This window comes from Panthera tigris, chromosome F3 (assembly GCF_018350195.1).
Source record: "Panthera tigris isolate Pti1 chromosome F3, P.tigris_Pti1_mat1.1, whole genome shotgun sequence".
Classification (NCBI taxonomy): Eukaryota; Metazoa; Chordata; class Mammalia; order Carnivora; family Felidae; genus Panthera; species Panthera tigris.
In genome coordinates, this window is record NC_056678.1 from 33,637,006 (window position 1) to 33,658,015 (window position 21,010).

The following is a 21,010-nucleotide window of genomic DNA, read 5'->3' on the forward strand; positions in this document are numbered from 1 at the left end:
TCTGGCAAGGTAAGAATTCATACCACATCAGGCTCTGGGATCTCTGCCTGCAGGGTCTACTGGAAGAGTGGTGAAAGTCATTTTCTGTTTATAAGTTTAAATTAGCAGGAAAAAATATTTGTGTGAACTGGTTCCTTGGGTATAGCAAGGAGTTTTACAAATACTCCTGATTTCCACTAATTCCGTTCCTCCAGAGATAATCTTCGCTTTCTTTTGTTTTTGTCTTTTGTGTTATTTATCATAAGGAGGAAAACCATAGATCTGATGGGGTTTTCCTTTCATCTTGTTCTATGTCCTGAGAGCTTGGTCCTGTGACCAATGAGAATGTTTGAGAGGCTAAGAGAAAAATTACCAGGTGTACTCACAACTGCAAAGAAAAGATCTTTCCCCTCCCCCGCCGGTCCCGAAACCAGCCAGGGCGCGCCCGGTCTTAGTCTGACATAAAGGCGGGAACCAACCAAGTTCTGCTGAATGGTTTGAAATAAAGGCAGGAACCAACCAAGTTCTGCTGAGCATTCAAATTTAAATGTCAACCTATAACAGCTCTGTAACCTCAAAAAAATCCCTAACTTGTTTGTGCCTGTCTATAAAAGAAGCTGTAAGAAAGATCCTTGCTCGGGGCCTCTTAGCGTCACCGGCAACGAGTGCACAGAGGACCGGGTTGAAACCTGCAATAAACGACCCTTGCCGCTTGGCTTTGACTCTGGACTCTGGTGGTTTGTTTTCGGGGGGTCTCTTGAATCGGGGCATATCATGTTCTCTCCAGTACCCCCTATCCACAAGATACAAATATAGGCGTGCATCTGGCAGTCAGTTGAATAGACTGGGGGTTCTGAGACACAAAGTCATAAGCAGAGTTCTCTTTGTCCAGCTCTTTTTTTAAAATTTATTTAAATATTTATTTGTTTTTGAGAGATAGAGAGAGAGAGAGAGAGACAGAGTGCAAGTGGGGGAGGAACAGACAGAGAGGGAGACACGGAATCCAAAGCAGGCTCCAGGCTCTGAGCTGTCAGCACAGAGCCCGACGCGGGGCTCGAACCCATGAACGGTGAGATCGTGACCTGATGTCGGATGCTTAACCGGCTGAGCCACCCAGGCGCCCCAGTTGTGCCAGCTCTTTTTTTTTTTTTTTAACGTTTTATTTATTTTTGAGACAGAGAGAGACAGAGCATGAATGGAGGAGGGGCAGAGAGAGAGGGAGACACAGAATCGGAAGCAGGCTCCAGACTCTGAGCCATCAGCCCAGAGCCCGACGTGGGGCTCGAACTCACGGACCGCGAGATCGTGACCTGAGCTGAAGTTGGCCGCTCAACCGACTGAGCCACCCAGGCGCCCCTGTGCCAGCTCTTAAGGGAGCGTGTCCATAAGGGTCTTTGTCATCTCAACCTCCATTGCTTTGTTAGTGCTGGAAAGTCTCATTCCCAGTAGCGTCGGCCCAGTCACAGAGTAGTGGGTTTGTGGCTGGAGGCATCCCCCATTCCTGTGAGAGACCAGAGATACTGTTTTTACCACACAGCTCTTAACATCTGTCAATAAGAAGTCCCTTGCTTTCTGAGGCTAACCCTGGGAATGAACTCTCTGGATCCTGTCAGGACCACATCTTTTGCACTCTCTCGTCAGAGGCCTCTTGTGTCCTTGGGTAAGCCATAAAATGGCTTATTGGTTTGAGTCATTATTGAGATAAAAATAAGATCCTACTCATCAATGGCCAGATGATGACCCTTTTGAATTGGAAAGACTTCTGTATTTGAAAAAAAAAAAAAGTTTTTGAGAGTTCTCATCCTAAACAGTTGTCTCATGGGTGCTCATGGAAAGACCAAATGAAAAGATAGATACATTCAGCTTGGGTCACGATCTCATGGTTCGTAAGACTGAGGCCCATGTCAGGCTCTGTGCTGTCGGATTCTCTCTCCCTCTCTCTCTGTCTCCCCCCACTCAAAATAAATAAGTAAATACACTTAAAAAATAATAAAAGATAGCTACAAGGAAATATAACTGCTAGCCTTAGGGATTCCCTTAACAAGATAAAGCGACAGAATTACAAGATAAAGCGACAGAACAAAAATTAAAGCCCCCGTGCAACACAAACTCTCCTTAGAATCTTGCCTGGTCTCCTTAGCAAGTTCTCTTAGCTGTCAAAATCCTCTAACTTCTCCAGAAATATCCCTTAAACATCTAGATGCTTATTTTAGCTTCTCTTTCCTTATAAGACTTTCGGAGAGTGCTCTGGTCTCATCCCAGAATGTACAGGTCACTCCTGTAAATACTAAGAGCCCTTGATTGAACAAAAGCACCTGGAATGGACAATAAAACTCAGTCATAGAACTTGTTTTGTTGGGCTCTGTAATCAGGGTCTGCCAGTTTCAGGTCCTCTTATGTGGTATATTCTTTGCAAATATGCCCTAGACCCCACCCAAAGAATTCACGTCCTCTGGACAACAGGGGATCTTTTAAATTATAAAGCCCTTTTACCTCTACTTCCCAAAGATCCTACCAAATTTAAAGAAAAACATTACAAAATTAATGCCCTATCATAGAGGAAACACATGGCCAGAATTTCTCCCAGGCCCTTTTACAAATGACCAGAAAATAGCTCAACTCAGGCCGGTATTCAAGATTTGATAGGATCGGCATTGGAGGCTTTCCTCCCTAAAGTGAATTGGTCTAAGGTTAAACTGCACACTTGGAAAGAAGATGATCTCATCCAAAGGCCTTTGTTGAAAGCTTTATACGGACTTTTCAAAGGCATACTGCGCTAAACCGGGAAGATCAAAAATACAGAAATATTTCCATTTCCATCTTAGTTGGAGATTTCCTCCCTAAAACAAAAGAAGGCAAATTTAAAATAGTGTGGCTGGCTGAGTGGGCACATCAACCTCTAAACGTGTGGGGTTTGTGTGTGTGTGTGTGTGTGTGTGTGTGTGTGTTTTAGTAAACTTCACGCCCAGCATGGGGCCCAATGTGGGGCTTGAACTCACAATCCTGAGATCAAGACCTGAGCTGAGATCATATGCTCAACCAATTGAACCACCCAGGCGTCCCTTAACCTCTAAATGTTTTAGCGAAAAAGGCTACCAAATTCTTTGAAGATAATTTGCAAGAATGCAGACCAAAAAAGGTTAGAATCAACAATTCTTGATTTACAGCTTGAATTTTTAGAGAAATAAAAACATAACTCCAAGAGCAAGTTAAAGTCCATTCAGCGCCCTTCCTATTTGCCTCTGGACATTGACGGATATTGTAAAAAAAAAAAAAAAATGAGAACATTGAAGTACAATTGTTCCACGTATGAAAAAGAGGAGAAATTTAAATAGTAATTACCCTAGACTTCTGATAACAGAGAAAAATAGAGAAATACACCCGGAACTCCTAGGAGAAAACTTGCATTCTTTCTCCATCTCTTGAAGATACAAATCTTACAATGTCTTTGAAATGTAAACATCCCAGGAGGTAACTAAAACAATGGTCTGAAACCATTTGGAAAAGGGGTGGGAGTGGTGGAGAAGGCCTTTCAGAAATACAAACTGCTAAAAAGGCTCTCTTGCCTCAAGTCTGGAGCATAGCATCCTTAAGATTACTTGTCAAGGACGAATACAAATCTTAATAGTCTTCTCCACAAATACTAGCAAAAACCTTTTAAGTGGGCAACCTTAACTTTTTCTGTCCATCAGAGACAGTTATTTATAAACCAGTGGGTTTTGTTTTCTACCAGATTCATGGCTAAAGGTTTAAAATGAAAGCAACCAGATCTCTGTGTCTGTCTGTCTGTCTATGTATATCTATATGTATACATGATAGATGTGGCATTTTTCTACCTGTAGATGGTGGTGCCCAAATTAATTTATAAAAAAGCTCTATTTAATTGGCTTAAAAACAAGTCCTTTTGAACTATTTCTAAATCTCAGAAATATAATAAAAACTAACCCAAACATTTTTCAAGCTCATGTGATCTAGGATAATTTTTGGGAAATAAAGCAAGTTCACATTCGCTGGTTTCATTAATACAGACATGTCTTTAGAGCTATCAGCATTATGTATAATTCTTTTATTCTACCTCGGTTTACTGAAAGTAAAATAAGCTCATGTTATCTCTGTTATAAACGTTGTCAGCAAGAAAAATAACCTAAAATGAGGGCTAACTGCTTTAATGTCTCATGAAATTTTCATGAGTAATCTCAGTATGATTGTTAGGAACAAATAAATAAACGTAAGTGGGGTAAAAATTTGCAGGTGAACTTTTCAGGAATAAGTGTTTTATGGCATGTCTACCTAAAAATAGTGTCCCAAATCTCCTTGGTAACCTCCATCCTTAGAATTTTGCTAAGTTAAATTAAATGGTGGGAAGTCCTTAAATACCCAGGTTATTTCCAAATAAGATAATATACTAGAACAATAATTACTCAACACAGATTTTCTTTTACAGAGATGCTAAAGATAGTTATGGTCTCTTAGTAAATATGTATGTGTCACGCTGAAAATTCTGCTATGAGAAAACATGTTTCTAGATATTCTAAAAGTATTTCTACATTTGCCAACCAACAGAATGCTAACATACAAAACAGTTTGTAATCGTTTCTTCTCTATTTTAACTAAAAATGAGGGTATTCAAGAGTTAAAAAACTCTACTATGTGCAAGCAATGCCATTAGAAGTAGAAAAGGAAACATCTCTGAATGTGAGAAAAACAAGATCTGTGTTTTTAATAAAATTAAGTATGAGGAATGGAAATGCATTTTTCTTTGTTAAGGAAAGTAAAGTAATTTTGTCCTGAAGAGAGGTTGTTTTTAAAGTGTTTGCTTGTTTGCTTGTTTGTTTAAAGAGAGCAGTGGAGGGACAGAGAAAGGGAGAGAGAATCTCAAGCAGGCTCCATACTCAGTTCAGAGACTGACATCAGGTTCTGTCTCACGACCGTGAGATCATGACATGAGCCGAAATCATGAGTTGAACGCTTAACCAACTGAGCCACCCAGGCACCCCTAATTATTTTTAAAGGGGAAAGAAAAATCATAGGACAAAATGCGAATGTGAAAAAGAAAGTTGTAGAAGGTTTATAGGAAAGGAGTCTTGGGAAAGGAATTTTAGTCAAACAAGCTAAGATTAAAATAAGTTTAATTAAATTAAATGAATTTTAATATCAAACATAATCTGGTATAAAATTAGAATTTAATTTTCTCCCTGTTAAGAGGGGGAAAAAGTTTTCTTGAACTATTGGTTTGGTCTTGATAAAAGATTGTAAACGGTTTTGCCTTACCTTTTAAAGTAATCTGCCTAAAAACCAAAGATTTTGTATCTCGTCAAAGTAATTTTCTGTCGTTATCAGGTCTTTGATTACTTAAGAAGGCTGAGTATTCTCTATTAAAAGGAGGAGGTTTTTAAAAAATAACTATTTAGCTTTCTGAATTTGCCTGTAAAGTCTTTAACTGACACTATAGTTAAACGTATAGCTAAGTATTCTTTCACAGTGATCTATGATCTATGATCCTATTTGACCAAGTTTTTAGAAATCTCTTTGATATTTTTGACAAACTTCTCAAAATCAAGTCCTGAATAAAGTCCTGAACTAACTTTGGGAATTTTTTAGAGGGTCCCTGGAATATCTCAAAAGATTTGTTCTCTCTCCTTATAAAAAAGAAGATGTTAAACTAATTAGGCTTATTTGATATGTTAAATTACATGGGAAGCAAATTGTCAAATGAAAAAGTAATACTGGGGTATCTGGCTGTGCTTCAGTTGATAGAGCACATGACTCTTGATCTCAGAATCATGAGTTCGAGCCCCACAGTGGATGTAGAGATTACTTAAAAAAAAAAAAAAGTAGTACTAAGCATTTTTCATGCTGTATTTTTTTTAGTGTTATTTATTTTTGAGAGAGAGAAAGAGAGAGAGAGAGACGGAGCACAAGTGGTGGAGAGGAAGAGAACGAGAGAGGCATAGAATCCTAAGCAGGCTCCAGGCTCTGAGCTGACAGCACAGACGTGGGGCTCAAACTCACAAACTGCAAGATCATGACCTGAGCTGAAATAGGACGCTTAACCGACTGAGCCACCCAGGCATCCCTTGTATTGTTTAGTATATGCTACCAGTATTCTATAAATTGTATGAAATTTCTAGAAATCTAATATGTCCTGGTATAACATTTTCAGTCATAATTCCAGTTATCTTAACATGTTATGTGTCACAAAAATAAATAGATTTCCTTGTCAAGTGCACTGTAGTAGACTTTTACCAGATCTTTAATCATGGCTATTTTTAAGTCTTTTGTCATTTATAGATGGCTATTGTTTCTCTGATGCTTTTGAAAAAGTGTTCCTGCAAAAGTACTTCATCTTCAAGAAGACTTATAGAAAGTGTTCCAGAATACAGATTTCTGATAACTTTAAGATCAGAAAACTGAACTAGGTAAGAATTTCCAGAGCTAATAGAATAACGAGGTTCAAGCACAGCAAATATTAATTACATTGTACTCAATGAACTAAGGAGTATGCTTATAATTTTTTATAATTTTTTTTTGTTTAAAACATGGCCAATTAAAGAAACATTTTGTTTTCCACATTTAAGGAAACTTTTTTTCTCTTTTCTTTTAAGCTACCTATGACTTAGAACAGTTGAGAATATATACCTTTGTGAACAAAGATAAAACTTCTATCTTTTCTTCCCATCTGGTGCCTCTAGAATTCATAAACTCTCAGTGTGTATTCCGATTTTCATGGCAATACAGTTATTTGCGTAAGTTCGCTAAGAATCTGTTTTTCTTGTAATAAGACACGCTGGAAAACATTGGTTGCATTACCAAGGCTTTGACCGGAATGTCATACTTGAGAGAGATATACAAAGACTCAGATATGACCAAGACAGCTTTAAGGAACTAAGGTTGACTGGAACCAATAATGCCCCTTGGGAAAAATGGCCTGGTATCTTACTTACAGGGATTCCAGCACATTACTAGGCGAGAAAGAAAGGTGACTTCCTGGCGACTGCAGAAATTTCAGGATATTTTGGGACCTTGAAAAGAAAGGAAGTAACCTAAATCGATAGGTATTGCAGTCAAGTCTGATGGCAAGTCCTTGCTTTGGCTGCCTTGTCTTGAGAGGCTTGTAAAAGTCCAATCTGACATTCCTTATAAAGGTTCCAGCAAAGCAGATTAAAAAATTATATATTGTCAATCACTATTCTTGTTGTATAAGCAATCAAGCCACATTTATTAAAACTAGACCTACTTCTTTGCAAACAAGTTAGTCTATGGCTATCTTTGATGGAAATGGGGGTGATCGTAGACAACAAAATGATGTATTGGTAGAAATTATAATATATACTTATGGAGATTAAACTCTAGTTCTGTTCATTGTTTCTGAGGTTTTCTTTTCTTTTTCTTTTTCTTTAAAGTTTGCCAGTCTTTTTTAAATGTTTATTCATTTATTTTTAAGGAGAAAGGAGAAAGAGAGGAAGGGAGGGGCAGAGAGAGAGGGAGAGAAAGAATTTCAAGCAGGCTCCCTGTTTTGGTGCAGATGCCCCCCACTCCCGCCCCCATGTGGGGCTCGATCCCATGAACCGTGAGGTCATGACCTGAGCCAAAACTCGAGTCATATGCTTAATGGATTGAGCCACCTAGGTGCCCGAGGTTTTGTTTTCTACCTGTACATTGGACTAGATTCTGAATTCTTTTAGTTTCCTCCAATATTTGGTTACAACTCTACAAACCAACATTTCCAATTTTTCTTCTACCCTTCTGACTTAGAATCACTGAGAAATAAAACTGCCCTTTTACCAATCATGCAGGCTAACGTTGGCCAACATGATATACATTTCAGAGAAATCACCACAAAAACCCATGTGTGGACAGTCTTTGGGCCTGTGGCTGTGTGGGCCACTCTGAGAGATCACCAGAGGCCTTCAGATTACAAACCAGGAAAATCTGTCAAATTGCCACTGTCTGCCCTCAGTCCATCTAAAAATGCTTCAAGCCTGACGTCAAGAAATCTTTTTAATTGGCTAGGGTTCTTTGGAACCCTAGCTTCTTCCTCTGTTAAATGGGAATAAAAATAATTATGGCTCTAACCTTATTTAAAAAAATGTTTTTTAATCTTTATTTATTTTTGAGAGAGAGTGTGAGCAGGGGAGGAACAGAGAGAGAGAGAGAGAGAGAGAGAGAGAGAGACAGAATCCGAAGCAGGCTCCAGGCTCTGAGCTGTCAGCACAGAGCTTAACGCGGGGCTCGAACTCACAAACTACAAGTTTGTGACCTGAGCTAAAGTCGGACACTCAACCGACTGAGCCACCCAGAAGCCCCTGGCTCTACCCCTATTAAATGAGATGACGCGTGCAAATGTAGAATGTGAGGACACAGTAAGTATGTGACAACTTCCAGCAGTGGTAGTTGTGGTATTTTTTTGTTGCTATCATCGTTATTGTTACCGGTTTCCTTTTCTGTAAAATGGGGCTAATAAAATTCCCACCAACTTAGAGTTGCCGGGATCATCTATGATTCACAGTAAATAAGCTTAAGCTTTGCCTGCCCCAGAGTGAGTTCTCACAAAATGTTAATTGTGGCCATCATCTTCACGGGATAAGAACCCAGTTTCCCTACTTTCATCTTACGGAGTAGGATTTGATGTAGCAAAAACAGTGTCTATATTTAATAAAATGCAATGTTCTTGTCAGGGCAGCATTAACCGGGGAGGCCACCTATTTTAGGCAGGAAACTCATATTTTAGTTATTAACACCTGAAATGAAGCGACACAGGAGAATGCACGACTTATGAAATTATTCAGCTAAAGGCTGGCGGGATCTATATTTCTGAATTGCATAGCAAAGAAATATTCAGGTTCAGTGTGGGTGATTAACCATTTGATAGCTTGTCAGGCTTTCCCAATTTCTTCCTCTATTTTTTTATACGCCTTGCTGTGTCTCTTGTAATTAAGAAATGGTGCTGGGTTCTTGTCATCCACCATTAAGAACTAGTCACAGATAGTTTCATAACATCTGCTTCTTGCAACCTTCTAATTATCCATAAAAATCTGGCAGAAGGACCTGACAGTTTATCTGGAACACAGAATATGAATACAAAACAGGGTGCTTTGCTTCTGGATATAGAATCATGGTGTAAAATAGGCACTCTCTAACCTCTTATTTTGCATGCAGCTCTGTCTCCTGTTCAAATCAGAGTTAGGTGCATGTCTTCTCAATAAAGACTCAATTTTGAAAAGCATCTTTTGACAAAATGAATGTGGGTCAGGAATATGTTAATGGCGCTGTGTCAGAATCTGTTGTCAGTTTCTGCTCTGTTATTCCTTTTACAACCCAGCCAGACCCCGTGACTCCCTGCCTGTATCTGCAGGCTCTGAGCTGTCCATGCCCTGATAGGAAGAACTGAGGAAGTCTTGACCGGGCCAGACACTTGCCTCTAGCAAGGTCAAGTCCCAGCCTCTTGTTGCTTGTTTCTTGTAGCAGGTGCCCTTCTTGTCCACCAACATGCCTGGCTTTCTGACTCATTTCCTCATCCTGACTTCAGGAAATGCATCTTCCTGAATCCCTACACTGTGTGCGTTTGATGGCCGAAACCATGACTTTATTCTGATTTTTGGTCCCAATGGGTCTGCCCTCAGCCAACCTATACCTCCAACATCCATTTGGATCCATGGATGATTTGCTTATTTTGTCCTTTGATTCTGAATGTGCAGATACCTACTGGCCTGTTTGGTTAGACAGACAGATAGATAGATAGATAGATAGGTTTTCCATTTTGAGAGAGAGAGAGCATGAGAACACACACAAGTGAGTGGGAGAGGGGCAGATAAAGAGGGGGAGACAGAATCTTAAGCAGGCTCCATGCCCAATGCAAGGATCTCCATCTCATGACCATGACTGAGCCACCAAGGTGCCCCCACCCATTTGGTTTTAGACCCCTAGTTTGTTGATGCTTCTGGTCCTTTTGTGTCTTATAATCTCAGGGCTATGAACCCTCTGTCTTGCCTCAGCTCTTCTGGTCTCGCTGTCTTTTATCTTCTCTATGTCCTAGTATCATAGAGATGCATAAAAATGCTCATTTTTCTATTTATCATTCACCAAGCACTTTTTGTACCTATAATGATCTTGAGGGGTGGAGACCATGATTTGCTTCGTAACTTTTGGTGAACTGAAGAGCACATAGGCTCACTGTTTTACCGAAGAGCAGGGACTAGATTTGCACTCAAATCTGTCCTTTGGCTTGAGTTTTTTCCGGCCACTGACCTCATGAGCCAATATGTTACTGCAGAACAGCCATTTATCTGTGGCATTCATTTCTCTAGTAAACACTGAAAAAGTCGCTGAACTTTAGGAGTGTACTTCTATAAATACACGTTCATATTGAATATTTAATTTTTGAATTTTATCAGCCGCACAGTCCCCGTTTGACAAAAAAAATGAATTGAGACATGGAGTTTTAGGGCATTGAGAAGTCACACGGTAAGTCAGCAAGAAAGCAGACATTTCCTAGCAGGGCGATAGAATAGCTTGTTGAAAATACCCCTACATTAACAGGCAGAAGAAATAGGCCAGTTCAAGGTCTGGCTGAGAATCTTGATATTTAGTAAATTGCCTGACTTCTCTCTTCCTCCATCTTGAAAATTGCTAAGTTTAGCTACGGGTTGTCTGGCAGCTAAAGTATCCTCATGATTGCTTGTCCCAGATCAGTGGTCACTGGCCAAGATACGTAAAGTTGTCTGTCTCATCTTATTCCTGGGTCACAGAGATTTCATTTCTAAATAAGCTACCTCATATATTAGGCATCGGGGGCACTATTACTATTCTAAACTGCTATGGGTTCATGAGTACGAATCACCTGGGCCATTTTCACGGCCAGAAAAGACTCTAACTTCTTCATCACGTGTCAGAGCCTTGGGCTGCCATAATAGGCCCCCTGGGCCTCTTCTGTCTCCCCAGAATGGCTCAGACACCAATGGCTCAAAAAACCAGAGGAAAACGAGCAAAGCCAAGCTGAGATGTGGATCCTGGCCTTCTGTGGAGAAGAGAGGAGTGGGGTGAGGAAACTGGGCTGAGAATCTTGGACCCTGCAGTTCTTTGCTGTCCCAAGGGTGGTCCTAGCACTACGGTGACATCGCCTGGGATCTTGTTAAAAATGTAGAATCTTAGGCTCCATCCTACATCTGCTGAGTTGTTTGTACCAGATTCTCAGGTGACTTGTATGCACATTAAGGAAGCACTGCGGGTTTATTAATCTATAGAAACGTTTCAACATTCACCTCCAAGTGGAAAGAAATGTTTCACAGGGCCCCTTTGGAGGGGCAAAGGAAATTGCTGCTGTTACTGGCACGGGCTTACCCGAGAAAGGGAGTCTGGACATAATTATGGTAGATGAAGTGATTTAGCCAAAAGCTAAGCTTTCAGGAGGGCAAAGGGGAGTGATGTGGGCTTTTGAGGTGAGGCCATTAACAGTTGGATTATAGCACAATGTGCCATAATGGTGTAGTAATGAAATGTAATTGATACGGTTATATTATACAAAAGGACACTCGCTTTGTTCCGGCCTCTCTTTCTTCGGAGAAGGCAGATGGTCACAGGGCAACCAGGCAAAAGGAACTGATTCTGTAAACATTTTGGTCTCTCCTTCGGCCTGCTCTTTGACCTGACCAGCTTCCGCTAAGGCCTTCCTTGGTGCAGGCAACTACTAGGTGAGCAGTCTCCAGCCACAAGCTTCCTACTTCCTTCAGTCAGCTTGACTCTCTAAGAGGGAGTGGTGATCTGAAAGCCCAGTGCCTGGGGTGGTCTGAGTGACATTCCTGTCCCCATTCTCACCTCTGAAAACCCTTAGAGAAGGAGCTCCAGCCTGCGGACTGCATGCGTGGTGTCACAGTGGCCCTGACTTTGGAAATGTCTGTAATGGGACCTGTAAGGCATCGCTTCGGTACGATCCTGCCCCTCAAAACCTCAAATGTGGGCTTCAGGATGCTGAGCTCACAGCAGCCTCCTCACTGAGCAACTGTTTGCTATTTTTGACTTATTGCTTTTGACTGTCCCACTTTCTTGGGAGCTCAAAACTTTTTTTCTTTATTAGCTCTTCATCAGTTTCTTTTTTCACGAGGGGTTTCCACGTGCCCCTGGGAAAATGCAGTAAAAATTTGAAATGGCATTTATTCTGGAAAAATGATTATTTATTTCTGATTTATGCCACGCCTGTATCAAAAAGGAAAGGAAAGGAAAGGAAGGGAAAGGAAAGGAAAGGAAAGGAAAGAAAATCCCACAGTATGATACATATACTGAATGCGAAGCTGAAAGGTGAAAATCAGCTATAATAAAGGTGATAGAAAGAGATAATTATTCTAGAAGCTAAGTTTGATCATAGTTGTGACTAGATTGCCCAATAATTTCTTTTTTTTTAATATATGAAATTTATTGTCAGATTGGTTTCCATACAACACCCAGTGCTCATCCCAAAAGATGCCTTCTTCAATGCCCATCACCTACCCTACCCTCCCTCCCACCCCCCATCAACCCTCAGTTTGCTCAGTTTTTAAGAGTCTCCCATGCTTTGGCTCTCTCCCACTCTAACCTCATTTTTTTTTCTTTCCCCTCCCCCATGGGTTTCTGTTAAGTTTCTCAGGATCCACATAAGAGTGAACACATATTAGATTGCCCAAATAATTTCAATGCTGAGTTGCTGGAAGACAAAGATGTGCATGTACTATTTATTCCTGGTCGGTGGGCATTACACAAGCTTCTAAAAGAAACTTTTCTGGATACTGAGTTTGCAATAATAAATAATATTTTTGAGTCCTTAGATTCTACTAGGCACTCGCTAAGCCCTTTGCACGTGCTATTTTGTCTAACCCTCACACTGACATTAAGAGAGAGGATAGAGTGACAGTCCCATGTGTGAACTCCACAGCTAGGGAGCCCAGGTTTGGATCTCATCTCTGCTCCTCACAAACCAAGTGACCTTAGGCAAGTCCTTTAGACTCTCCCTGTTTTGGTTTTATTATCCATAAAGGTGGAATATCAATCATACCTTACATGGTGATTGGGAGCATTCAGTGATTTAATATACACAAAGCACGCAGAGTCTGGCCCTTAGTAAGTAACTTGCCATTATGATCGTTATTTTCACTTGACAGATAAGGAAATTGGGTCTTAGAGGGGTTAAATGGCTGGCCCAAAGTCCCCTAGCCAGATCAAAGTGGCAGCAGATCTAATCTGACCCCTCTTAAACGCTTCACACACTGACTCGGAAAGTGCAGCCCGCCGCTGGCGATGTACTTGGGGGCGAATAAGGATCACTATGAGCCTTGTGCAGTCGCTGTTAGGTTACCTTTGGCGAGAGTTATCTTCGGGGGTACTTCTCCCCGCCGTTCAGCTTGGTCTGGGCTGGTGTCTGCTTTCAATATGGCTTTAAGTAAAGTTTAAATAATGAGGGTCTTGTATGGCAAATCATAGTGTGTATTTGTTTATCTATGGATTCTACTTGTTCATATTTATTCCCAGCCACCAATTCTTCCCAAATGTAGTGGAACGTGACCAAAATGTAGGTCGGTCAGTATCTATCCAACTGCTACCATATTTAAAGCCCACTTCGATACCACATGCCCTGGGGAGCTGCTTGCCTTGTTCTCATGACCTCAGACCTGGGCAGCGACGCTGGACATTGGATACGAGTGTAATTCCCCTGCTGCCCACTAGGTGTCCCACCCAGCCCTGCTATCTGACTGCAGCAAGGAAACCTGGCCTTCCCCACCCCTCCAAAGAGGAAAAAGGGATTCAAAGTGGGCGGAGGGAGACAGGTGGCAGGAGGAGGGAGGGGGACTGTGACAGGACTTTCAGATGCTTCTTCTTGCCTCCAGACAAAGGGAAATTTTCTCATTGTTTTTCTTTGATGCATAGGTACCTCTCTCCAGAAAGCTTGGTCAGTTCCTTATAATTTAGGAAGATTTTATTTCCACTAATGAACTCGTGTCTGGGGCAGGCCTTTTCATCTCTGAGCTTGAGGTTGGGGCCGCGGTCTGCATCCCCTTCCTTTTGCCCGAAAGCTCCCGACAGTCTCCTATCCCTCCTGGGCTCTCCTTCTAGGGTCTGATCAAAAAAGACATAAGGAAGGTACTGACCCTGCTGGGCCATGTGATTCCTCATTACTTCCTTAATCAGGGGAGGCCGAAGACAGACACCAGCATGTGGCTGTGGCACTATCTAGCCCTCTCGCAAACAGTAACCTAATTCGTTCGCGACATTAATATTGCCGTGATGTAAATACTTCCCTCCTCACTCTCAGATAAGACCACCACTAGCTTCCTCTGGTGGGAGGTGTAAGGGAATTTGGATCCACTGAGTTTTAAGAACTTGGCGGCATTTTGCATTCCAGAATAAATCCCTTATCCTCTGCAGGTGGTTGGCTCCTGCCTGTCATCTGTTTTCCCTCCCTTCTTCCTTTCTTTTGGAGGACCACACACAATTGGCGAAGCTGGGGTCAAGATCAGGAGGAGAGGGAGCTTGAAGCCACGTGGGTTTCTCTCTCCAACATTGCTGTCTGCACGGGGACTCTTCCGCAGTCTTTTATCCATCAGGGTAGAGCACCCCAGCACACCCTCGACATTTGCCAGGGACCGGAGGCCTCCGAATGGACGCAAATGCTCTGAGTAGACTGGCAAAGGGGTGTCCTGATTATAGGTTATTCTGTGACTGAAACCTCACCCAGAGATCTGCTAAGAATGTGGGCAGGATATCTTCATTTAGCACCGGCTTTAGGAGCTTCAGTGTGGGATATTTCCTCCATAAAGGACCTTGACAACAAAGACCAGAAGACGGTCCTACGGGACTGTCTAGCTTCTGTATCCACTGCTTCATTATATGCATGGCTTTTAATATTCGGAGAGCCTTTTGCCAATACACATTTTCTAGTGAACTGGGAAACTGGAGCCCAGATGCGATGTATTATTGATAGGATTGTAATTTACTCTTCTCGGGTTGTATCTACAGCGTATACCATTAGCACAAAATATTAAATTACCAGTGGTTGTATATATTTGTCTATTCAGGTTTGGCTCAATGATATTTGCCTTTCGCTTCAATAAAAGATCATGAATAAAGAAAGCAGGGCAATATTGTTTTTTTGTTGTTGTTGTTGCAAGGGAATTTTGATGAAATCATTTTCTCGGTGTTGTGTTTTGGCGAGCCATGCTTTGCAATGGAGATATGAGACATAAAATAGTGGGGGCTGGACAGGGAAGATGGATGGGGCAGTTTGCTCCAGCCCAAGGCACACACTGGCTTCCCTGGCAAGCTGCTCCCGGCCAGGCTCAGGGTTTTCTCCCTTTGCAGTAGAGAATTAACAGTCTCTGCTGTGCTGGCAAGGGGAGGTGGACAGTGTAGACCTTGGTGTTAGAAATACAGGGCCCTGTGCCTGTGCTGTGAAGGCTGCATTTGAGTGGGATTTGGGGGGTGGGGATCCAGCAAGGCATCTGTCCTTTGTTGTGCAGGCATTATGCCCTGGCTGGTGTTTGACAGGAGGGCCTCCGGCCACCAGTTTGAATTCTAGCTCTCACGTGGGCCAGTTGAAGGTTGGTTTTTCTCTCTCTCTCTCTCTCTCTCTCTCTCACACACACACACACACACCCATACATGCATGCATGCGCGCTCACAACCCCTCTTGCTTTAAAAAGAATCCAGGTCATAGGGCTCAAACCAAGCTGCAAAGGGAAACGCCACATCGCTTCTGCTTTGCGCCCCTTTTGTTCTTTCAGAACCTTGAGTGCAAGGTATTTGCTGGTTAATTAGCATGAGTGTCCTGCTACCCCACCCTCAACCCCATTCGCTGCAGAATTTTTATGGGTAAACATTTTTTTAAAAAATGCCCATGGCTTGGCCTCCTCATTCTTCTGTTGCCCATGGGCTCCGAGCGGAGAGGTGAGGGTGACAAGAACAAAGTTCTGAATCCATTTGGACTTGAAGCAGGAAGATAGTTTGTTGAAATGCTTATTCCTTTGGGCTCCGGCCATCAGTCAGGGAACGCTTTAGTCCTCAGGGGCAGAGTCCCAGGGAGGCCATGGAGGGGGGTGAAGAGGCCTTTCCCCTCTGAGGTCACTGGTTGGGGGAGGGAGCTCGGGGACCCAAGTGACAGGTAGTCTGCAACGCTGGAATCTTCTTTCTAGTGGTTCCTAAGACAAAGCACCACTCGGCCAGGGTATCTATGGGTTTTGCTGCCTGGGGCGCATTCTGGAGGTGAAAACCGGTTTTTCTGAAGACTTGTCAGAGCAAGGCTTTGTTCAGAGTTTGCCTGTTTAGCTAGACTGGCTCCCTGAAGGAGACCCCGTTTACCCGAGGAAGGGGCAATTAACATAAAGGCCTGGCCATCTCCTCCATACCTGGGTGGGACTCTCTTTGGACTTAAGGTCTCTCCCTCCTCCCCACAACCTTCTCCTTCCCTAAAGGAGAGATGTAAAGTAAAAAAAAATCACACAGGCTTGTAAAGCCAATGAAATCAGCGCTAAATCTATCAAAGCAAATCATAGACCCTGACAGCTGAGAAGTATTATTTGTTTTCTTCCCTCCCAGATTTCTACCAAGCCTGGTGTTTTAAGCATATGTCTTAGGGAGAAGAGACCCATATAAAGGCAATTACAATTGGTAAATGATTAATGGTGGACCTGACATTTTTATGTGTCAAATATGTTTAAGTGCATTAACCTTAGCGGAATTTACGCCCATACTATATGAGATATATCTTGTATAGCATCTGAAATATCTGCAGTCTGCCTTCACTTAAATCTTATTTACATTTATTTTATTACAATATAAATGGGTTTAAACAAATCTTAATCGAGTTTTTTACCCCGTTCTGCAGGTCCTGCTGGCACCGTGGGGAGGCTGAGGGCAGCAGGGCTCCTAGCAGCTTGCAAACAGAGTTCAGGCCACCAGCCTGGGGCACCCCGGAGAGAGGGGCCTGTGGCCGTTGTTCAAGCTCCTGTCTCCATTCTAGCCCAAAGAGGAGGTGACTTAGAAGGCCGGGGGAGTCGGCACCCCACAGCATGAATCACAGAGGCAGGCTTTCCAGCAGGCAGGCAACTTTTAATCTTTGTCAGTTACAGAAAACACACATTTCCAAAGCATCAATTTTAGACAAGGAGGAATAAGCGGCTCCCATCTGTGGTGTTTTTTGCAATCTGCCCATCGCGCCCCCCACCCCACCCCCTTCTGCAGGAGGAGATGCGCTCCAGATGTCTCCTGCGCCGCTCACATCCCTCCCTGGGCCTTTCTTTGCCTAAGTCGGAGCTCCTCTCTGCTGCTGTGGCCGCTGCTGCCGCGGTGTCTGCTCCACGCCTCCTGAACTTCACTCCACTGAAATCTGGTTGGGTACGAGACAGACTCCGGTGGAATGAAGGACGAGAGAAACACATGGAATGTCTGGGGCTCTTTTTCCCAGAGGGTGGGCCGCGTGGCCACCCTGGCCTCTGCGTGTAGGGTTATTGCCTTGGCTAAAGGCCCGAGGGATCTTTGACACACGGTCTCGGGAGCCGTGGAGGACCTGTGTGTGTACTCACAGCCCTCCCCAGGGTCCTGTGCAGCTGGGTGGCCGCAGGAGCCAGCTCACCGAGACACTCCCGTGCCTGCCTGCAGCCCAGGCAGACAGTGCTGAGCCATAGGGCTGGGGCTGCTGGGCTGGGGGGCTCCTGCTGCCTCTTGCCCTCAAAGCAGTCATCCCAGACAAGTCCCTGGAGAACCTTCTCTGTAGATCCCTAGTTGGGCTGCTGGTTGTCTGCTCCCTTTGTCTGGGGCCCCCTGCATGTGCCATGACTGAGCTCAATGTGGTCGGTCCTGGCTGGGGGAGGCAGGGGCTCTGACACTGCTAGGGAAAATCCATCTATAATGAGCGTGCTTCCCAAGGTGATGGAATGCAGGGGAAGGGCACTCCTTTCCGGAATGCACCGTTCAAAGAGCAGGAAGAGTACTTTGTGGGCCCGTTTGCCAGTGTGAAACCAGGAGGAGGTGGGTGGGGGGCTGTGGAAACACCAGAATGCCGGGGTTGGAGCCAGGCCCACTCCTGAGGGCAGGGGTGGGCAGAGGAGGGTGAGACTCTTTGGTCTCACCCCTACCCACATATCTAGGGTGTCTACTTTCCAGCGACCCCGCATCCTTTGCCAGATCTGCTCGGAAACAAGCATAAAATCTTCGGGCATGGCGATGGGGGATGTGGGGAGCGAGGAGGTAGCCCTGGCTTTCAGGGGCTGAACCAAACAGGGAGGCTGGAGCCTATCTGAGGCTTTCCGTCCTCTTAAAAGCAATGCCCATCCAACAATTGCTGTTTAGTTGCTGTTCCGGCCTCTTCCTCGCGGTGTTCAGGCATGCCTGTGGCTCAGCGCAAGCCCCATAAAAGGCTGTTCTCAGCACCAACATGCAGACGGGGTGAGTTTGGGCAGATCCACCCTGTTGTTTGGAATACTTTCTTCCTGGGGCTTGTTCCGACCCGATATAGGGAGACACTAGCTTAAAATGTGGCTCCTCCCCCAAGATCCAGCCCCCTGGGTGTAGGGCCTCTAAAAAAAGGCTCTTCTTAAACAAGGGCTTGGGTGTTCCTTCTGTCGCTGAGGAAGGGCCTGGCTTTCCTTGGTCAGGGTGAATACAGGGGATGCTGGGGGCTGGGGTCTGGGTGCCGACAAGAAGAAGCCTGGCCCATTCTCTCCCACTCAGCCTTCTTCACAAATACTCACAATTCTCGATCGTGAGAGAGAAACGTGCCCTGCTTGTGAATTAGCTAGACTTTGTAATCCTCCCGCACTGCCCGTGGCCCATTTCACAGTCAAGGGAAGAAAGAGACCAGCCTGGCTGACTCTGATAAATGATGGCAGAAGGCAGCGGGATGGGAGGGTTCTCAGCTTTCTCTCTGGATTTCAGTCCAACTCGGAAAGCAAAGGGGTCCATTTGTCTCCCTTCAGACCCTCGTCATGCCACTCTTACCCTCCCAACGTGTATGGTCCACCAGATTCTTCAAGTCCTCTGTTGGAATGTGCACAGTCTCACCCTCGTGGGGGGTTTTGAGCCTCTAGGGTACATACTCCGGAGACGACAGTGTCTGTAAAAGCACTTTAACCGCGAAAGGCCATGCACATGGGAGGTGGCGTTGACATTAGACAGTCCAGAAAAGGTAGGCCCTTCTCTTATCATCCACCCTTGCCCTACAGACCTGCGACAAGGCAGAGACAAGAAAAGATGAGCCAGAACCTGTATCAGGAGCTTGACCCCACTCTGGAGCCCACACCCAGAGTTCAGGATTCTCTGCCCACCATGCCTTTGTCACCTTGACAAAGCCCCAGTGCTTTCTGCTTGGCCACCCGCAGTGAGGGGCTGGGTCAGAGAAGCAAATCATGCATGTGTTCGGCTTGAGTAAGTTCATCCAGTGACTGCTCACCTGCTCCTCAGTGGCCCTTAGGACTGTGCCCCAGCTGGCTTCCTAATGAAGCCAACTTGGACATGAGAACCAACGGAACCAGGTCCTGAATTTCTTTTTATAGCCGTTATACCCTCCAGCCCAGCCCTGAAAAGCCAGCCCCCTCTCCCCCATTCCTCTAGTTGGATAAATCTCAAAATCAGACAGAACTGTATCTTGGTGCTTAACTGCTTAGCACCCACCTTACCACCCCAATTCCCATTATCGATGACATTGATTGCCTGAGATCACTGGCAATCATCCCCCAAACATAGAACTGGCTGGGGATTTGGCTACATCGAAGCAAGTCCCCCAATTTTAGCTTGGGAAGACGTTGATAATCAACTTCCAGTGAGTTTGGCTTTTTTCCACAGCCCGTGCTCTACTCTTACTGTCCAACGATCTTCCAGGGACAGGCACTCAGCTCTGGTTTTCCAAAGCACCCCAAATCACAGATTTCAGACTCACCTGTCAGTGTGAAAGTCTGTACCTTCAGCTATCAGGGCCTACTTTGAGCTTGATGCGAAATAACAGATTTCTCATAAGATGATTCGGAAGAAAGAGATGGCTAAGGACCCATGTGTATGAGAGGAAGAATAGGAGTCCCGAGACCCGGAAAGCTCTTTCACTCCTAGGGTTGGAGGACAGGGACTAAGAAGGAGGAAACACTTACTGTGGCGCGTCCAGTCCCGCAGGCCTGTTCCTGAGGGAGGCGGGAGGGCCAGTCCCGAAGAGTCCTTCTCCCTTTAAGAAAAAAGAACATATGGAAGCAGAGAAAAGTGGAGCCGGAGCAGAGGGAGCCCAGGTGGCTGGAAGAGAGGGTTGGGACTACGGAGGGGCTCAGTTGAACTTTGAGAAGCAGGTAACAGACAATAGAGGAGAGAGAAAATGGTTTTTCCAAGGCAAAGGTGAAGAAGGACTCAGCCCCTTCCAAGGAGGTGGTACTAGGTTCACTCTTTATTTATGCACCTCTTGGCGCCGCTTCGGGTTACCTGCTAGGCCCGACCAATGGAGGGAGGGCTTGGACAACTGGCTCCGCCCCTCAGAACCCGCACACCACCCCCCCCCCCCCGGGGGGGGGCAGGGCTGGCCAGGCCCTTCTGCACGCTAACCTTGCTTTCTTATTGTTCTGTAAACACCAGAAAAGGGAGGTGAGGTCTCTTGTCACTGGAGGGACACTGCAGGTTATCTGAGCACTGGCCCCGAAGGCTCTGGTCTCCCAAAGACTTGGGGAAGGACAAGGGAAGGCGCAGATCTTATCTGGGCGAGTAGAGGCCCTGTGGCTCTCCCGTGCTTACACACCCATGCAAGTGCCATGGTCTTTGAGCTTTTAGCCGTGACCCGGCTTCCTAGCCCTGCACTTCCGGAATGCAACAGAGGGCCGACAGCCCTTCAAGGGACAGTCATAGAAAGGGGCCCAAGGGTCGGAGCAGAGGCCCAACCAGTGGGTTTTCCCGGCATTTGGCACCGAGTGAGTTTGCTGCTCTTTTGTGAGAAGCCAGCGGCCTGTGTAATCCAGGAGGCTTTGTGATCTGCTTCCCTTCTATTCCTGGGGGGTGGGAAAACACTACCCTGTCTGAGGGGAATGTTGGGGAGAGGCAGAAG

The 21,010-nt window shown here is 44.7% G+C and overlaps 1 long non-coding RNA gene across 1 annotated transcript; it reads right to left on the reverse strand.

Annotated features, from left to right (window-relative positions):
* Positions 1-16,944: 16,944 nt before the first annotated feature.
* On the reverse strand, positions 16,945-20,287 carry LOC122235956. Its single transcript, XR_006214115.1, has 3 exons — positions 20,079-20,287; positions 18,937-19,162; positions 16,945-17,326 (listed from the first exon to the last, which is right to left on the reverse strand). It is a non-coding gene; the product is annotated as an uncharacterized LOC122235956 (long non-coding RNA).
* Between the last annotated feature and the right edge of the window lie 723 nt (positions 20,288-21,010).